Below are 18,154 nucleotides of genomic sequence, written 5' to 3'. Positions count from 1 at the left end.
GAAAGTTGGTATCTAGAATGATATGAAATAAAGATCATAAAAAAGGTTATGCCTTGAATTATTTCTAAGACATCCTCCATCTTTTTTTGGAAACTCTAAAATTTATGCCAGCTGAGTTATCAGGAATTTATTCTTTTCCTCAGCAGGAGAGAAAAAACTCATTGTAACTAAGCTCTTTTTATTTTCTGATTTTGAGAGGTAGCAAAAAGAGTAAGTCAGAATTGCACCAAGCAACTTAACTCTTATATCAAATGTGCAGAGCTTTCAGCCCCAGCAATAATCACATTGTTACAAATCTGTAAATTGCATCAAGCTCCTCTTATTGCAAGAGTCCTTGCAGAATCATTCGTCGTCTATGCATGTACTCCGTTCACTTTCTAGCAAGCAAATAAGCAAATTTAAGTAGATTGCTGCCTAGAGTGCACTACAGCTTAAGAATGTTTAGCTATGAGAAAATAAATTTCACTTTCAGCATCAAATGCATTTTGTGACATCTCTTAATACACTTGCGAATGTGATTGCAATTCATTGTGCAACATAAGGTTCTAATGTTTTAAACTAGAAACAGGACTGTTACAAAAGTGTTGTACCATCTTAATCATTTCCATATAATGTGTGTGTGTATTCTGTTTTAATTAAGTAACTAATGATTGAAAATATTATGGAAATTTGTTAATGTCTCCCTAAAATAAGAGGTCTTTTCGAAATATTATTAGTATAATCTTCCTTTTGGAATATTTTATTTTATATCTTCATCTAGGCAAAAAGATTTTGACAATTAAGTTGAGACTTAAGCAACAGTTGCTTTTAGAAATTTGCTTTCTCAACTGCTGGCCACTTGTTATACAGTAAAAGTGATATATTTACCATATTTATTATAATCTGTATTGTAAACATTATTGTTATAAAATGATAACGTTCTTAACTATTTTTATCTTCATTTTCCCATTTCAAAATCTGACATAGTAACACTCATTGCCTCAACAATATTAGAGATATGATTCCTTAGAGATCTCTGACAAAGGATAATGAAGAAAATATTACCTACACTTAGTAAGTGTAAGACATTTAGGAGCTAATGATTATAGGTGAAAAATGGTATTGTGATTAAAAAATCAACTTCCTTAACTTTAAAGAGAAAAAAATAGAAAAGGAAAAAGGAAAGCAAAAAGAAAAAAAATCACCAAAATTTAAAAATTATTAAACAATTATGTTAATCATTTCCACCAACATCCAACCTAAACCCTTTCCAGGAAGCATTCCACAATTAATTTCTTTTAATTCTATGTTATTCTAGTTTATAATCATTTCAGCACTTATAGAACCATATCTTTCCTACTAATATAGACTTTTCATAAAATTTTTTATTAGTGAGTTGTAGGTTTAAAAAAACATGCAGAAAATATGGAGTTCCCAAATATTCCCCCTTACACATATAATTTTCTGTATTTTTAGCACTTTGCATTAGTGTCGTACCTTTGTTACAATTGATGAAACAGTAACAATAATCATCGTAAGAAATGATATCATAATTAAACTATTAACTATAGTCTTCAGTTTACAACTCATGTTGTACAGTCCTATGGTCTTTTATTTAATTTTTATTCTATTAACATATATACAAACTAAAATTTCCCCTTTTGACCCCATTCAAATACATAATTCAGTGGTGTTAATTACATTCACAAGATCTGTGCTACCATCACCACCATCCATTACCGGAACTTTTCCATCACCCCACACAGAAACACTACCAATTAAGTATTAACTAAATGTTTTCTTCTACCACCCTGGCCCCTGGCAACCTCTATTCTAGTTTCTGACTCCGAGTTTCCTTCATTTTTGGGAGGTTTTTGATGAAGATTCTATCTCTTTACTTGTAACTGCTCTGTTGAGGTCTTCTATTTCTTCTCTGAATTTAGGGTGAGTCCTTTGCACAGCATGTAGTTGGGTCCTGCTTATTTAATCTATTCTGCCAATATCTGACTTTTGACTAGAGAGTTTAGTCCATTTACATTTAAATAATGAAAATTTACTTATCTCCTGCAGTTTTTCTATTTGGCCTTTGTAAGTCTTATACCTCTTTTGTCCCTCCATTTTTCCCTTAATGCCTGTTTTCATATTTATATGATTACTTATACCAATTTTTGTCCCTTTTTATTTCTTTCTGAGTATATTTTTCATGTATTTTCTTTTTGATTATGATGAGGCCTAAATTTAGCATCCTAAATCTATAATAATCATGTTTGATTTGATGCCAAGCTAACATCATTAGTCTTCACATACATTGTTCCTATACCCGTTTCCACACTTTTTGTTGTACTTGTTACAGTACAACAACAACAAAAAAAGATATGTATATATAAATATATATCTTTATACATTCGCATGCCTCCAACCATAGAGTTATCATTACTTTTTATACATTTGCATTTTAGGAACTGTAAGATGTAAAAAGTGATATTTTATACCGGACAATAGAATGCAATAGTGCTGAAGTTTTTCATTATCTGTGTGGTTATCTTTACTGGAGGTCTCCAGTCACATGAACTGGGGCACTGAGGTGGTCAGATTAATTAAAATAGCCAGCTGCTGTGTCTAGGTCTCCTGCCGCAGGACAGGACCGGGTGTTTGGAACTTCTGTGCATCTCACTTTTTCTATCAGGCACATTCGTCTATAGGCTACTATTTGAGTAGATCCTCACAGAGGAGATACACCACAGTAAGGGGGCACTACAACGCATTGTATTATTATTATTAGACTCTCTGATAGGATAGTATTATTTTCATCTCCATTTTATGGATGAGACTGAGGCCCAGGTAGTAAAATGAACTGGTAAGAATTAAACAATTAGTGACTGGCAGACAGGAGTGGTTACCTAGGGTTTTGATTCTACTCTGTATGATGGTTCTTCGTATGAGAGGGAATTGATACTGGTAGAAAAATATAATTTGAATTGTATTTCACTTTGTCAGACCAACTTTTCCAGACTTATTATTGTACTGTCTCTAGGAACCTGAGGGTTCGAATAAAACTTAAGAAAAAGGGAGGGTGGAATGGATTCTTGTCCTACTGTTAGGTACATGCACTTTGATATTTTACTGTGTCATAAATCCTGGTACTTGTATAACCGCTTTAAAAATATGAATTCATACAACCTTTCTAAAACACATTGAGGAAACTGCATCACAGAAAATTTAAGGAACTTGCCCATGATCACACAGCAAAGAAATGGTAGAGCTAGGATGAAAACCCAGGCCATAAGGTTCCCAAGTCCATGTTTCCAATCACTACCGGATACTGTCTTTCATTCCGTTGGTCATATCAGTTTACAAACTTGTAGGAATTTCACACATGGCAAGTAGAGAAAAAGATTTCCTAGTTTAAAATAATATATACCATCTTGAGATTTTTTTCGTTGTGTTTAATGGTTTCAAATATCTACTCTTTACGAATTTCTTCAGTGTAATTTTGGATTCTGCGTATTCCAGTTGGCATTTGAAAATCTTAAGCATTTTGTGGTAAATCTTAGTTGCTTAAAACACAACAAAACAGTACAGTTTGAATATTTGCATGTCACTTAGTGCAGTTGTTAGGTTTATTGTTTTCTAGTTGTTCCTAGCCTTTGGCTGATTTCTTAATTAAAATTCAAATTATAGACTATACTACTGCTATAGTCATGGAATAGGGACAAAATCTGCTAAGTTAATGAAAGCAACATGGCAGCTTAGAATAATGCGTCTATGGCACAAAATAATCACAATAAGACCACACAGAGAATATCTGATAAAATGCTTATAGTCAGTGTCAGATAGGTGAGATGACATTGAAGAAATTAAATCTGAGACGTGTACTTAAATAATTTCCATTGCAGGTATCAAGCCAATTCCATTTGTTCTCAAGATGCTGAATGTTGTAATTGGAGAAGTGCTTGCCAGAAGGAGGGCAGTGATCTCAGACTTTGGTGTGCCTTTGAGAAGGATGCTTCTTATAGGCTTCTCAGCACCTACAATGGTGCATGCAGTCATTCATTCATGAATTCACTCAGTAAACAGGCTGCACTTTGTACAGGGTCTGCTAAGAGTTCCTCACCCCCTTGGCAGAGCCAGGCAAGATCTCTGGCTAACAGGTCCATTGTGCACCCTTCTAAAAGTGCTGACATCCGTTGAACTATTCTTTCACCAGTCAGTGCACAGGGTACACGTGCCAAACCCTTCCTCCAGTCCTGGCCATGTTATCACCTGGAGGAGGTTCCGTGTCTCCCTGTCCCTCTCCTCCTTTTTCCTTTCTCCTCAGTCTTCCAAACTTCCCCTTTTTCCACTCAGCAAACTCCCTTTTACCCTTTTCTTCTCTATGCATTCCCTCCAATTTGCCTTAAATAAACTTCACTCTCCCCTACAATCATCTCACTTACTCGGCAGCCTTCTCAAGTAGAGGCTTTCTCTCTCACCCTCCATGTGACTATTTTGCTTTGTGACCCTTTTGCTACTTACTGTTAACTCTGGAACTGCTCTTTTTTAAAATCCTCATCTCCTTTGAGGTTAATGTCCTTTGACTATATCATCCTGGCATCTACCAACATGTTGATAACTCCCCCTCATTTATCCAAGACTTTGGGACTTGGCTCACATCTGAGTCTTGGCCCCCAGACCTGCATTTTTGGGGGTGACTTCAGTCCACATGGACTGTGCATTCAAAACCCTGGTCCCTCAAGCCCCTGACCTCTTTATCCACATTGGTCCTCTCCCCTCTATCTCCACTGTTCACTTCTTTAGTAACATCTTGGAAATTTTCATTACCAGTAACTGCTTCTTCTTCATAATTGCAAACCCAGGCATCTTACTCACGGCCATTTACTCTTTTCCACTTAGCTTGCTTGGTTAGTGTTTTAGTTTGCTAAACGCTACTGGAATGCAATATACCAGGAGTGGAATGGCTTTTATAAAGGGGATTTATTAAGTTACAAGTTTATAGTTCTAAGACCTTAAAAATGTCCAGTCTAAGCCATCGGGAGAAAGACACCTTGATTCCGAAGAAAGGCCGATGTCTGTCACATGAGAAGGCATGTGGCTGGCATCTGCTGGTCTTTGTTCCTGGTTCTGGTGTTTCCAGCTTCTGATGCCAGTGGCTTCCTCTCTAAGCATCTATGGGTCCTGACTTAGCTGCACTGGAGCAAAACCCTGGGTTTTCTCTTAGCTTAGCATCTCATGGAAAGGTGCATGGTGATATCTGCTGGGCTCTGGTTCTTGTCTGTCTTCTGTCAGCTCTCAGCTCTCAGCTCTCAGCTCCTGTGTCTCCTGGGGCTTCTGCATTTCCAAAGGTCTGTGTCTAAGCTTTCTCCTAAATGTTGCCCTGTTTTGGTTCTTTTAAGGACTCCAGTAAACTAATCAAGACACACCTTGAATGGACAGAGTCACATCTCCATCTGATCCAAAGGTCACGCCCACAATTGGGTGTGTCACATCTCCCTGAAAACAACTTAAGCAAAAAGCCCCATCCTACTATTCTGAATCAGGATTAGAAGAGCAAGGCTTTTCTGGGGGTACGTAACAGTTTCAAAACAGCACAGTTAATTATACCTGTTTCAAGTGTCCTATGACCTAATCAGTACCACGGGCCCTTTTAATTTCCCCATTCTTCAGCCTCCTCCCTTACTCTGCTTACTTACGTGTGTGGTCACAAGCCTGACTGTTAAGCAGATGTTTAAGACAGGGCACTAACGTGCAGGCCAAATAAAACAGCATGGACTAGGAAAAGGGCAGTTCCTCCTAGGAAAATTAGAGTGTTGCTGCACAAAAATGGGAGGAAGGGATGCCAAACAGGACAAAACAACCATGACCACCCCAATGTCTTCTGCAAAATCTTGACAGATTGAGTTATTTAGATTAAGCTATTTTGGGTGATTTAGTATTCGTGTTTCACCAAAATGTATATACCACCGCTTTTTAAATGAAGCCAGAAATATTGACTCAAATTCCCTTACACAAAGTGCTTCTACTTCGCTCTATGCCCAGGCACTGTGTGTTCTCCAAAATTGAAAGCAAAAACGACTGAAGATATCTTTTCTCAAGGCTGAGAAAACATATGGACAAGAGTATGTTACTTCTCATAGTCTGTAGTCTCTTAACAAGACATCTGTTACAATATTTTTGTTCTTGGAACATAGATTGCCAATTGTTTTCATAAATATTAATCTTTGGAATCTTTTGACTAACGTATAAGTTGTTCTTTTTGGATTCTTTTCTTCTTTTCTTATTTATAGATGTCATCTTTATATAACTGTGCCACAATATAACAAAGAAAAGATTTCTTTTGAAAAATTCCTATTATAAAAGTAGGGACTAAAATCTCTAAATCAGAATTGTCCTTTTTTACATATGAATTCTCTTTCCTTTTTCTTTACTAAATCTGTTATTGAAATAATGCTTCCACGTTAATTTTGCATAAAAATACCAGAAGTCATTTCAGTCCTCGAAAGTACTTCTAGAAGATACTTAAGCTCAACTTTTCCCGCGAACTTGATTGATTCAGTCCCAAGCTATATTACTATTCTTTCTTAGTCTGCACCTGCAAAGTTTAGAACGGAATCATCATTTTTGAACTGGATTGTGATAGCTGAGTTGTTCATTCACTTAATGGCATTTGATGCATTTTTATTTCTAATCCACACCCTTGCATGAGAAGACAGTTGAGAAGTCTGCAATGGAAAGTACAATTAGCACATCTTCCTTAAAAGGATGCTGTTAATACTAAGTTGATTTTTTTTCTGTTCTCTATCATGCTCTAAATAACACATTAAAAAATTGTAAGAAGTACATACAGCTTTGGAGGGCTTGTTTTTATTATTCATAATAATAATCAGGTAGCTCCTTATTTATTTTGCTTTATCTGTAGAGAGCAGTAATTCAGCACTTTAAAAACTATTTCAACTATCATTTAATTAATAAAACAGTTTTTAACCTTAAGAATGAAATGTGTTGCACATAGATACTTGATCTCATGTTCTGTTAGCAAAGAAGCACCAGTTTATCTAAAAGCAACAATGTAAAACACAGCAGGTAATGAGTTTTGAAGAAAGCCTACTGGATCACAATACCATAGGGTCTTCTTTTCCTGAGTAAACCACCTGTTCAACATTTAATGTCACTTACTTTTTTTCTTTTTTAATCTCATTACAAATCTTGAGAGGGGTGCTCCATTCTCAGATTTTCCTAAGAGGTTTCAATTTTCTTTTTTGTTTTTCTAGCCAGAATACTCTATTGCTAAAGGACAGTTAATACATTTGAAAATATAGTAACTCATTGATGTAATGGAATTTAAAATTTTTTTCTCAGTAGAAGAGATTTTTATGTCTTGCCGTCTTTAAAGCCTGTGTCAGGGATCAGGAATTTATCTCATAGCTGAGATGAAGCAGTTTCTTCTGAGTTCCATTGGCAAGTCTCATCTCATCTACATCTGCTGTTTTCTAAAAGTAATAGAAGATTCAATGTTTGCATACCATCTTGCTAATTCTTGCCAGAGATGATTCCTAAAAAGAGCATACTGAAGATTTCTGCAGTGCCTCTATTTTAGAGATAAAAGAGAATATTATAAAAACTGAGAAATATTCCAGGGTGGGACCAGAAGCTTGGAAGTAGATGAAGGACCCACTACAGGAAGTCCTGGCAGGGTGGCTAGTGAAACCACGAGGTTAGCAGGGCAGGAATGAGGGGCAGTGCTCGCTTGTGTCAGGGATTAGACACCAGAGGATTATTTGGAGAAAAGACTGGCCTCACTTTTATGGTTTTATGGAAACAATATTTACTGAGAACCTGCCAGGCATTGCATGTACCCTGTGGGAAGAGAGATGAAATGATACCACCTCCATCTTTAATTCACTCATAGATGAGATATTTCCAGATATCTACTGTGAGTCTCTTGTGCTCCTTTTGTTGAGAGCAGCCAAAATGTGCTGAGCAGATTGCAGGTATCCAAAAACAGAGGTTTAGGAAGTTATTACTAAACATTATTATTTAAATCAGCCTGGACCCACAGAGAAAACATATAGAAAATGAGTTTTTCTCTCCTCTTGTTTTATTAGCTTCATGTTGAAAGAAAACAATTGATTAGCATAAGAACTCCAGTGACACTGAGAATTTTTTTGTACTCCAATTTATGAAGCTGAAACATTGTACGTAGGTCTGTATAGTTCTGAAAAATACAATGGGAAAGTTTGAAAACCATAATGTTTGTGATGTTCTTTAGTGTTGAATTAATTCTTAAAATCATGATCTTTTTTTTTTTTATTGAGGACTTTTTGACAGCATTTCGGCATGATCAAGGAGAATTGCAGGTTTCAGAAGAGTTTTTAGGAATTTCCATATTTGGTACAAATTAACCTAAAGAATTATTCTGGAATATCTTTTTAGTAATTTATCATTGTGGTCTTCTTATAGCAATGTATACACTTAAAAACCATCATTGATAATTGTGCCTTTTTTGGAAGAGTGCTTTATACTGTTTACAAATATCTGTAAACCACACAAGCATGGGTTTTACTTTTTATTTTGGTAGTTAGCCAGTTTTTAAAACATAGATGTGTATTTCTAATACCCTTATAAAGATAAAGTGAATTTTTAAAAAACCTTACAAATGAGAACAATGCTTTTAGCCCATGGTACAATTGATAGGAAGCCTCAGTGTATTCCTGTAACCGATGACGTGGGAGATAACAATGAAGTGATAAATTCATATTATTTCAAGAAACAAAATAGCTCAGTCATACTATCTTTGTAAATATTCTTGCTTATAGAATATTCTTCTGATATTTTAAGGCAGCATTTTAAAATTTTCTTCAATCTGAAGTCTTGTTGCTTTTAATATATTTTACCCCGTTTAACTCATGCTAACAGAAGTAGCATAAACAGTACCAGTAAAAGAAACTTCTCCTTACATTATTCTTTTTACATAAATGGATAGTATTTCCTTTTGTCCTCAAACAAATGATAATTTGCATAGTCAAATTAAGATTATTGATCATTTTTGTTTCCCATGAAATTCTAAGTGATGGGCTATTTCACTAATTGCTCATGAAAGATAATTTTCTTGGATCCTTCAGATAAATGTTTATACATATATGTAAATGCAATAACCATGAGACATAGAGCATGGCATCAGAAAATCAAAAATATATGTGTGAAAATACCACCTTTTAACAGCAAGACAGATATATTCATTTGGAAGTAGAGAGGCATTCTGATCTATACAAGAATAACCATCATCAGAGCATCGTTACAGATGCGAAGAGAAGTGGAAAAGTCTAGGAGTTTTTTTTCAAACCAATGTTTTAACTTGTTTGCCACTGAATTTTTCTAAATTTTCTTGTACTCCAATTTATGACACATGGCCAGCATATGTGGCAAATGAATGCTTAAAAATAGGTTCCAAATTTTAATGTGAACATCTTTTGCCTTATTTTATTGCCCACTGCTCTTATTTTAAGCATATTTACTGGAATGCCTTATACTTTTAATGCTGGACATATATTACATTTGTTTGCACTTCATATATTTCTCAGATATTTCAGTGAGAAGAACACGATGAGGGGCATTAGGAAAGTCCAGTGAATATTATGGTAATCCAAGAGGGCCAAACCAGAAATGAACTTGCTTAGTTCCCAGGCATCTATGCTTTATCTTACTTTTAAATGTATGTAAGATGAAAACAATTTACTTGTATTGATTTTTAACAAATACACTTAGCGTTCAGCAACTATATCCAAATCTAAAAATGCTTATTGTTCAACACTAAAAGTGGGTTTAAATTGAATCATGAAATGATTTACTTTAGAAAGATTTATTTTCAGCTTTTATCTCTCATCATCTCTCCATTGATGAATGTAATTTTATTATTTAGTATTTATAAATTAACGTTCATTAAGAGAACCCAAAAGAAGAGAATGAGTTGATTCTGGAAAGAAGTGCTTCTTTTTCTTTTGAGTTTATTGCTGCAAACCCAGGTAGATGTAATACAGTGTCTGACAAAGAGCCCAAGAGCCATGTCCATATCATTTAAGAGTGCAGTAGGGTGGGCGGGCCGCGGTGGCTCAGCGGGCAAGAGTGCTTGCCTGCCATGCCGGAGGACCCCGGTTCGATTCCCGGCCCCAGCCCATGTAAACAAACAAACAAACAAAATAATAAAATAAAATAAATGCTTAAAATTTAAAAAAAAAAAAAAGAGTGCAGTAGGGGAGAAGTTCAGGGAGAGACTAACCTCAGAGAATCCTGTGCTAGGCACAGCGTTTGTGTTGAAAGTTGAAAGCAGGAGACATTGTACATGGAAATTATAGCTGTGTTGCTACTGGTTGTTTATAGACTCTGTCAGTGGGTTAAAAAACAACAGAGTCCTCTTACATTGACTCCTGATCCATCCATCAAAAAAAGAAATCTCCAGGATTAATAGGGAAAATGATCCCCAGAGAATGATATCAGCAGAAGATTGTAAATGTTAGCAGGACAAAGAGTGAAATTTCCATGATGTAAATGTGGACACAAGAGAATGACCCAAATAATTGAGTTTTCTGTGGTTTCTGTATCTTTCTTTGAGAACTTCAGATTTAAATTCCAGATTAAAGAGTTGAGAAGTTAGATAGTTTTCTGACCCGACAAGAATGAAAAACCACATATCATCTAGAGTTTCTTGACCACATATGGCTATCAAGCTTAGTCAATTTGACTCTTACACAGACCAAACATGGCATGGATAGTGACTTTCTGGGATGTTGGGTTCTTTCTATATCGTGTGTTACCTCTGGAGCCTTATGTAAGTCACAGCCCCTTGGCCCTCACCTACCTCATCTGTAGAGTAATATTAAATGCCAAAGCCAGACAGGCAGTCTGTTAAGGTCTCTTATATCATGTTTCTCTAATTCTCCTTTCATTTCTGGATTTAGAGTCTTAATATGATTACGAAGTATGTAGATTGCTGTCCAGAAATATTGAAGGGTAGACCTAAACTTCCCCACTAGATCGTAAGGCAAGAAATTCATTGACTGCCTACCCCATGACAGGAACTGTGCTAGCTACTGAAGATGTGGCAGTGAAAGAAAACCAAAAGAAATAACACAACAGAGTCCACTCTTTTAAGAGACTTTTGATCTAGTGTGGCTGCACATGATAAACACATCAATATATGTCAGGTAGGGGAAAATGCATAATAGCTAATATCTGTTGAATGTTCATCATGTACTGGGAATTATATTATTTTACATGTGTTCTGCATGTTAATCCTTACAGAAACTCTATGAGTAGGTTGGTGTAATTTCAGCCCCCATTTTACAGATGACTCAGCTAGAATTAGAACCCAGGCAATATGTGTTCTAGAATCTTCACCCTTTACTACTAATTACCCTGCTTTATCTCTCTGGGTAAAAGCAGGACTGACAGAATAGTGAAAGATGGGGTTTGTGTTTTGTACAGGGTGTTAAGAAATTTTCTCTCTGAAAAATTGATGTTGACAGAGACCTGAGCAAGGCAAGGAAAGGGAGCATGCCAAGCAGATATCTGGGCAACAACCATCCTGGGCAGGGAAGCAGCAAGTGCAAATGACCTGAGGTAGGGCTTCTTCATCTTTTTCAGAAGCAGCGCAGAAGCCAGAATGGCTAGCGAAGAGTTAGTGATGGGAAGAGTTATAGGCCATGAGATCTGAGAGGAAGGAGAGAGGCAGGTCATATAGGGCCTTTGTAGGACATGGTAAGAACTTTGGCTTTCCCTTGAATTAGACAGAAATCCATTGGAAGGCTTAGAGTAGAAGAATAGTGTGAGGTAGAGGAGAAAGAGGATTGAAAGAGCCTGAGCAGCTATAAGAACACAGGTGCCATAGCAAAGTTCAAGACTGTGGGAGGAATCTTACCCATATTTGTTTCCCTGGCAAATGAGAATAGTATAGAACTGAACTAGTAAGCATGAAATTGTTCCTGTTTCTGCCAGTTTTCCTCAAACAAATACATACACCTAAGCAATGATTTTAGCCAAGAAATCATGTCCCCTTTTTGGGATATTTTGAGCATCCAAATGGAAGCAATGTCAAAAGGGAAGATGTAATTTGACTTTGGAGGGAGATTGAATTTCATGAGTGATGAACCTGAATGTAAGAAAGAAATATAACTTAAGATTTCACTCATGTGAAGTGTATAGAGTAATTTTGACCAGGTTTTCAGTGACCTATCAAGAATTGTGATGTCAGTCAATTTCTCCCTCAGGTTTACCTAAGTGACTGAGGATGACTATGGAAGAGGATGATGGGATAGATACTATTTTTGCGGTATAGATGCAGTATTTCTAGAACTTATAAGTATATTGTCTCTTGTGTTTGGTTGTGTGGCCGAAACAATTCGATACAACAAAATTCAATACTCTATATGGCTTTAATTCAAAGTATTAGTATTAGGGCTTGAGGGGATCCCATCTTAAATAACATTTCTCTCCCAGAATTTGGAATAATTGAGTGACATGGGAGTCATTCAAATGGAGATCAAAATGTCTCATATCTGGAGTAGCCAGTTGGAAAATGTGGCTTTAGATTTGTGGCTGTGATTGCTAATATTTTGTCCTGACTTAATTATAACCTCAGACTTCCCGCAAAAGATAAGCCTCTTATAGTAAGACTGAGCAGTTCAGACATACCTCCTCTATTGGGCAGGAAAAACTCAAGAGAGCTTTGCTAAATGTCTCGTATTCCTTTTTTCCAAATCACCAATCAGGTAAGACACTTCCCTTTTATGGGGAAGAAGCAAGTAAGTGGGCAGAGGGAGGTCAAAAGTGTCACTAATGGAAGTTCCTCCACGTGGGACACACGTGGCAAAAAGAAAGGAACTTCTGCATTGACTTATCTTTATTGGGAATTTTATCTCATTGCATAATATATTTTCATTTCTTTTATTCATGCTAAATTGACTTTTTTGGAGAAATATTGTATATGTATACTCCTTACATTAGAGTATGAGGGCAGTAAGCTTCAAATTTTTTTTCCACAGAAACATATCTTAGTAATAACAAGCCGATCAGTATTCACTAATATACTCATTAGTACATTACTATTACTCATTAGTACATTATGAGTACTAATGAGCACTGAAACAATGTTTCAGTAAACACTGTTGTTTTAGTTTCCTAGGCTGTTGAAAGCAGATCCTTGAAATGTGTTGACTTAAACAGTGGGGATTTATTAACTTACAGTTTTAGACCGAGAAAATGTCCAAATCAAGGCAGTGCCTTTTTCTGGAAGACTGGATGTTGGCAATCCTTGGCTCCTCTGCCACATGGCATGAGACATAATGTGTGCTGGTCTCTCTCATCTCTTCCAGGTTTTGTTGCTTTCAGCTTCTTGCTTCCATGGTGTCTCTCTCTCTCTCTCTCTCTCTCTCTCTCTCTTAGGCTAGGATAATGGGTGGGCTTATATAGAGTATATAAATATATTCCATTTATGAAGGACTCCAGTAAGCAGATTAAGACCTGAATGAGGTGGGTCACACCTAAACTGAACTAGTCTTACTTACAATGGGTTCACACCCACAGGAATGGATTACATTTAAGAGTATGTTTTTCTGGGGTACCTGCAGCTTCAAATCACCACAATTGACTGAAGAAAATTATACTAAAATGAATATTTGGAATTTATTTTCCCAATAGGACTCCCAGTAGACTAAATTGGAAGGAACTCATTTGATTTTTAGTTCCCAAAATGCTGAGTGTTGAGCAAATCAGAACAACATTGATTGATGGTTTAATAGTTAATAGATTTTCAGAATTTGATGCCTCTGTTAGATATTGTACTCTTTATCATGAACAACAAACATTTATCAAAGGTCTGTTTCATACAAAGTACAATACTAAGTTCTGAGGTACTAAGAAGTATCAGTTATCTTCCCACAAGAATATATGACATGTAAGTACATGTGAAATGTAAATTGTTCATGCTACCTGCTAAGTGAATCATATATTTGTTAGAGGCAGAATCTTAAGTCATCATCAAAGACAGTTTTTTGACGGGTTTGTGATGGCTGGAAGCCATTTTCTATGAATTATTTGTAAAGTTTGAGGGGCTAAAAGCAAGTGTTGCAGGAATTTGTCAGGAATAGATCACTGCGGGCTGTTAGGTCCCAGGAAATTTCAAAAAGGGGGTAGAATTGGAGCTGGACCTCAGATATCCGAGGAGTGAGTCCCTGGTGCCCCTCATCTCTCCCTGTGTTCTTCTTATGGGTAAACAGCATCACCATCCTCTGTTCAAGCCAAAACCTTAGGAGTCATTCTTGATTCTCCATTATTTCTTACCCAAACACAGTAAGTGGTGCATCCACAAGTCCTGTTGCTTTTACCTTTAAATGCTTCTTGAATATACCCATCTGCCCCCTAGACTAAACCCACCCATTATCCTAGCCTAAGATACCATCATCTGCTGTTTGGACTACTTCCTAACTTCCTAACTGCTCTCCCTGCTTTCTTTTGTTCTGTAACTGCCAATACTTTCCATGGTGTGGCAGCTATAAATCACAAATCAGATCTTGCCATTATCCTTTGATGTTTTTCTGTTGCTCTTTAAAAGAAAATCTAAATTCTTTAGCAGAGTTAATAAGACCTTACATGACCTAGTTTGTGCCATCTTTTCAACCTCTGTCTCATATTTTTATCAGAGTCTAGTTTTACTGGTCTTGTGTCTGTTCCTCAATCAGTTTATTTAAAGGCTCTGTATTTTTTCTTCCTTCTATCTGTAGCATAGTTCCTCTGGCTATTTGTGTACCTGACTCCTTCACTCTTCATGTGTTCTTCAGGTCTCAGCTCAAAAGTCACATTCTTAGTTCTAATGTCTTTCTTGACAACCTTATATAAACAGTCTCACCTATTTATTCTCTATTATATCATTCCATTTATTTCATAGCACATTTCAGAAAACACAAATCACTAGTTTCATTTTTTGTTGTTTATTTATTATTCATATCCCTCAACAGACCTGTAATTTCCACAAGGATAAGGAATCTTGCTTTTTATGTTTATTGCTATATCCCCACTGCACATCACAGTGTCAGCAAACATATGTAAAAGGTATAAAACTTATATAAGCAGTGAAGAAAGAAAGGGGCATTTCAGGCTGGGCGAGAGTGTGAGCTAAGAATTGGAGGCCAAAATGTGTCTATTATCTAGGGAAGTGCCTTGATCCTACTCGATAGACTGGCATAAAACTAGCAGGCATGTTGACAGTGGTGGCTTCTGGTAGATGTAATGTCCTAGGGCTTGGGCTATAGTGGCTGGAAGTGAGATAGTCTAAGTGGTAAGGGAAAATTGTATTCAAAGAAATAAATGAGAAATTAATAGAAGAGAAGCCACATTAAGGAGTAGGCATGATAAGGTGAACCCAAGGCCATAGAGAGAAAATGTAGGAGAGCATCAGGAACAGGGCATGGAAGTAAGTGCAAACAAATCAGGTAGAGAATGGCTCTTTTGGGAAATAATCTTGTTCTTATGTAATGCAAAATTTTGACAATCGTATTGGGTCTCTCAGAAAATGAATAGGTACAAATATTAGTGTTAAGTATTAGCCAAAACTATTTCCTTAAATCACATTTTGCAAATATAATCATGTTTATTCATGTACAAAGTTAAATCACAATCTGCAAAGTATTGCATAGCAAAAAAAGACAGATGGCTTTCCTTGATGGAAAACCACAAACTTTAGTGTAAAATTATTACTGGAATATAAGTTTGGAAAAATAAATAAAAGCTATCTTATAGAACAGCTTAATGTCTAGGCTATGGGAATAGAATTCGCACTGAAGATAAGACATCCTGAAGCTCCTGAAGGAAGGTTTTTGATCAGGAAGTGACTCTCAAAGGTTAATCCTACAGAGTAAGACCCTCAGTGAGAAAGGCTCTAGGCAGAAAGATCAGGGAGGAGATGATTATATTTGTCCAGGTGAGAGCTACTGAAATGTATTTCTAAAGATGTTTCAATTGAAAAGAATTGGCTTTATATATCTGTAATAATCCTGAACTAAAAACATATCCAAAGGAAGTTATGAAGTGAAGGGCATGAAGACCTGGACTTTGGGAAAATTTAGGAATGGAAATGTCAGCAGGGACATACAGTGTCTCTCATCTGCCATTCCCTATTGTCTATGTCCACACTCTCCTCATGGCTAGTGATACCCAGGTTTTACATTGAAATCTTTTGGAAAATGCTTTTCTCTGTCTCTTCCCTGAGATGGCAAAAGGGCAAAGAGCCTATAGAGCTGGGCTGCAATATCACAAATCATCAGTAGGTATCACCATTCCACAAATGGTTTATCCTATTCTGAGAATTTCTCAAGTTCAGAGCTTTAAATTATTTGAAATAATTCAACATTTTATTTTATCTTATCTGAATTTTGATTTTTCACTTCATAATTGAATGTAACTATTCAATTCACATGAAGTCAAAACAAAATTAAATTACCTATAATAATTTCTAAATCTAATTGCTTATAATAGTATGGCCATATTTCATTCAGAATTATGTTTGTGATTCTTTTATATAATTAATAGTTGCCTAATTTTAGAAACTGTATATTAAATTGTATTATTTTGATAATATTATACTATTTGATGGAAATATAATCACTTCTTAAAATCATAAAAAATATGGTCTCTAGTTTTGTTTACCTTTGTTTTTGTTTTCTTTGGTTTCATTGTTTTGTCTCTATGTAAAGCTAAGTAATTAAACAAGGATAGTTTCTATTTGATCTAAAATATATTTTCTCAGTATATGAATACAATAAATATTAGGATTCCTTAAAATGTGTTTGAAGCAAAATGTTATACATACTCAATTCTTCCCAGTCTTAGTAAACTTCCCCTACCCGCTGTTGAATAGGGTTCTTTCTTTTCATTTAACTGTGCTTTCATTTGCCATTTCAGCATCAGAAATTAGCTCCTTGTCCTTATGTATTTTGAAATTTACATTTTTTATGTCCCTGACAATAATTTGTAATTTTACTTAATACCAGTTTGATTTTAGGGTACTGTAAGCGTAGACAAGTAAGATAGTGCATCTCGTAGTCCAGCCAACAGCCCAGAGATATTTAGCTTTGTTTTTTTGTTCTTCATCATGTATATAGTAACGTTGGTTAAATATTGAAAAACTTTATTTCTTCATGAAAGTGGCCTTGAATATATCCAATTAGTGCTAGTAGAAGAAATAAAGTGAAAACGAAGAGGAATTACCTGGAAAACACTTTTTCAGCAAACACTTTGGTCCTCTTTTTATGAAATTTTAGATTTAATGGTCTGAAAATTTCATTTACAATTTTCAGTTATGATATTCTTAGCATTAGAGAAATTACAGGCTGTAGCTCTATTTGAGAATTGGGGAATCCATGGAGTTCTTAAATAAAAAAACAGTACTTACTAATTTTCACTGTTTTTGTTCTCTGCACAATTGGAGGTTTTCTGCAATGTACAGGAATTGCAATACAATTCCATCTCAGTTCCTTTTATGTTTATTTTTCTTGTATCTTGCCTAGATTGATATGTCCCCATTATTCTAAGGTAGAATTTAGTAAATGTGCAACAAGTAGGAATTTTTATTCACTCAGAGGGTTACCACTTACAAGAAATACTTTTTAGTTATGCCGTTCTGCCTGAAGTCTTGCGTGAATTTCTTTGGACCAGTCCGATAGTGAGATTTGCGTTGATGATTTTGAAATTCAGAGACTTACCAAGCTGTCTAGTTTTCAAACTAGTTTTTAAACTTGAACAATCAAAAAGCCTTGCAACTTTAAAAATGAACATTTATTGACATACGGTAGAATGCTATTTGTGTATTTGTTGATCAAGTGGCAGCTTATTTTAACTATGATTTTTTTTCATTGATTATCTATAAAAAAGAAAAGAAAAGCAGGAAAAAATGTTTAAGAAATTTCTGAAACAAATGAAAGAATCAGTCCTAAGCAGTAGTGGCTGCTCAGGCTATGCTTACTAGGATGGAATATATCTGTAATCTGCACTGTTCAGTCACTAGCCACATGTGGCTATTCAAGTTTAATTAAAAATTCAGTTCCTCTGTCATACTAGCCATGCTGTTTCTAGTGCTCAGCAGTCTCATGTGGCCAGTAGCTACAGCATTAGACAGTACAGCTATGAACAC

At 35.7% G+C, this 18,154-nt stretch overlaps 1 protein-coding gene across 5 annotated transcripts in view; it reads left to right on the top strand.

Annotated features, from left to right (window-relative positions):
- ITPR2 (inositol 1,4,5-trisphosphate receptor type 2) overlaps positions 1–18,154 on the top strand; it is a 521,104-nt gene that overhangs the window by 310,364 nt on the left and 192,586 nt on the right. The window lies entirely within an intron of this gene.

This window comes from Tamandua tetradactyla, chromosome 7, assembly GCF_023851605.1.
Source record: "Tamandua tetradactyla isolate mTamTet1 chromosome 7, mTamTet1.pri, whole genome shotgun sequence".
NCBI lineage: Eukaryota > Metazoa > Chordata > Mammalia > Pilosa > Myrmecophagidae > Tamandua > Tamandua tetradactyla.
This window is presented reverse-complemented; position numbering and strand designations above follow the sequence as displayed.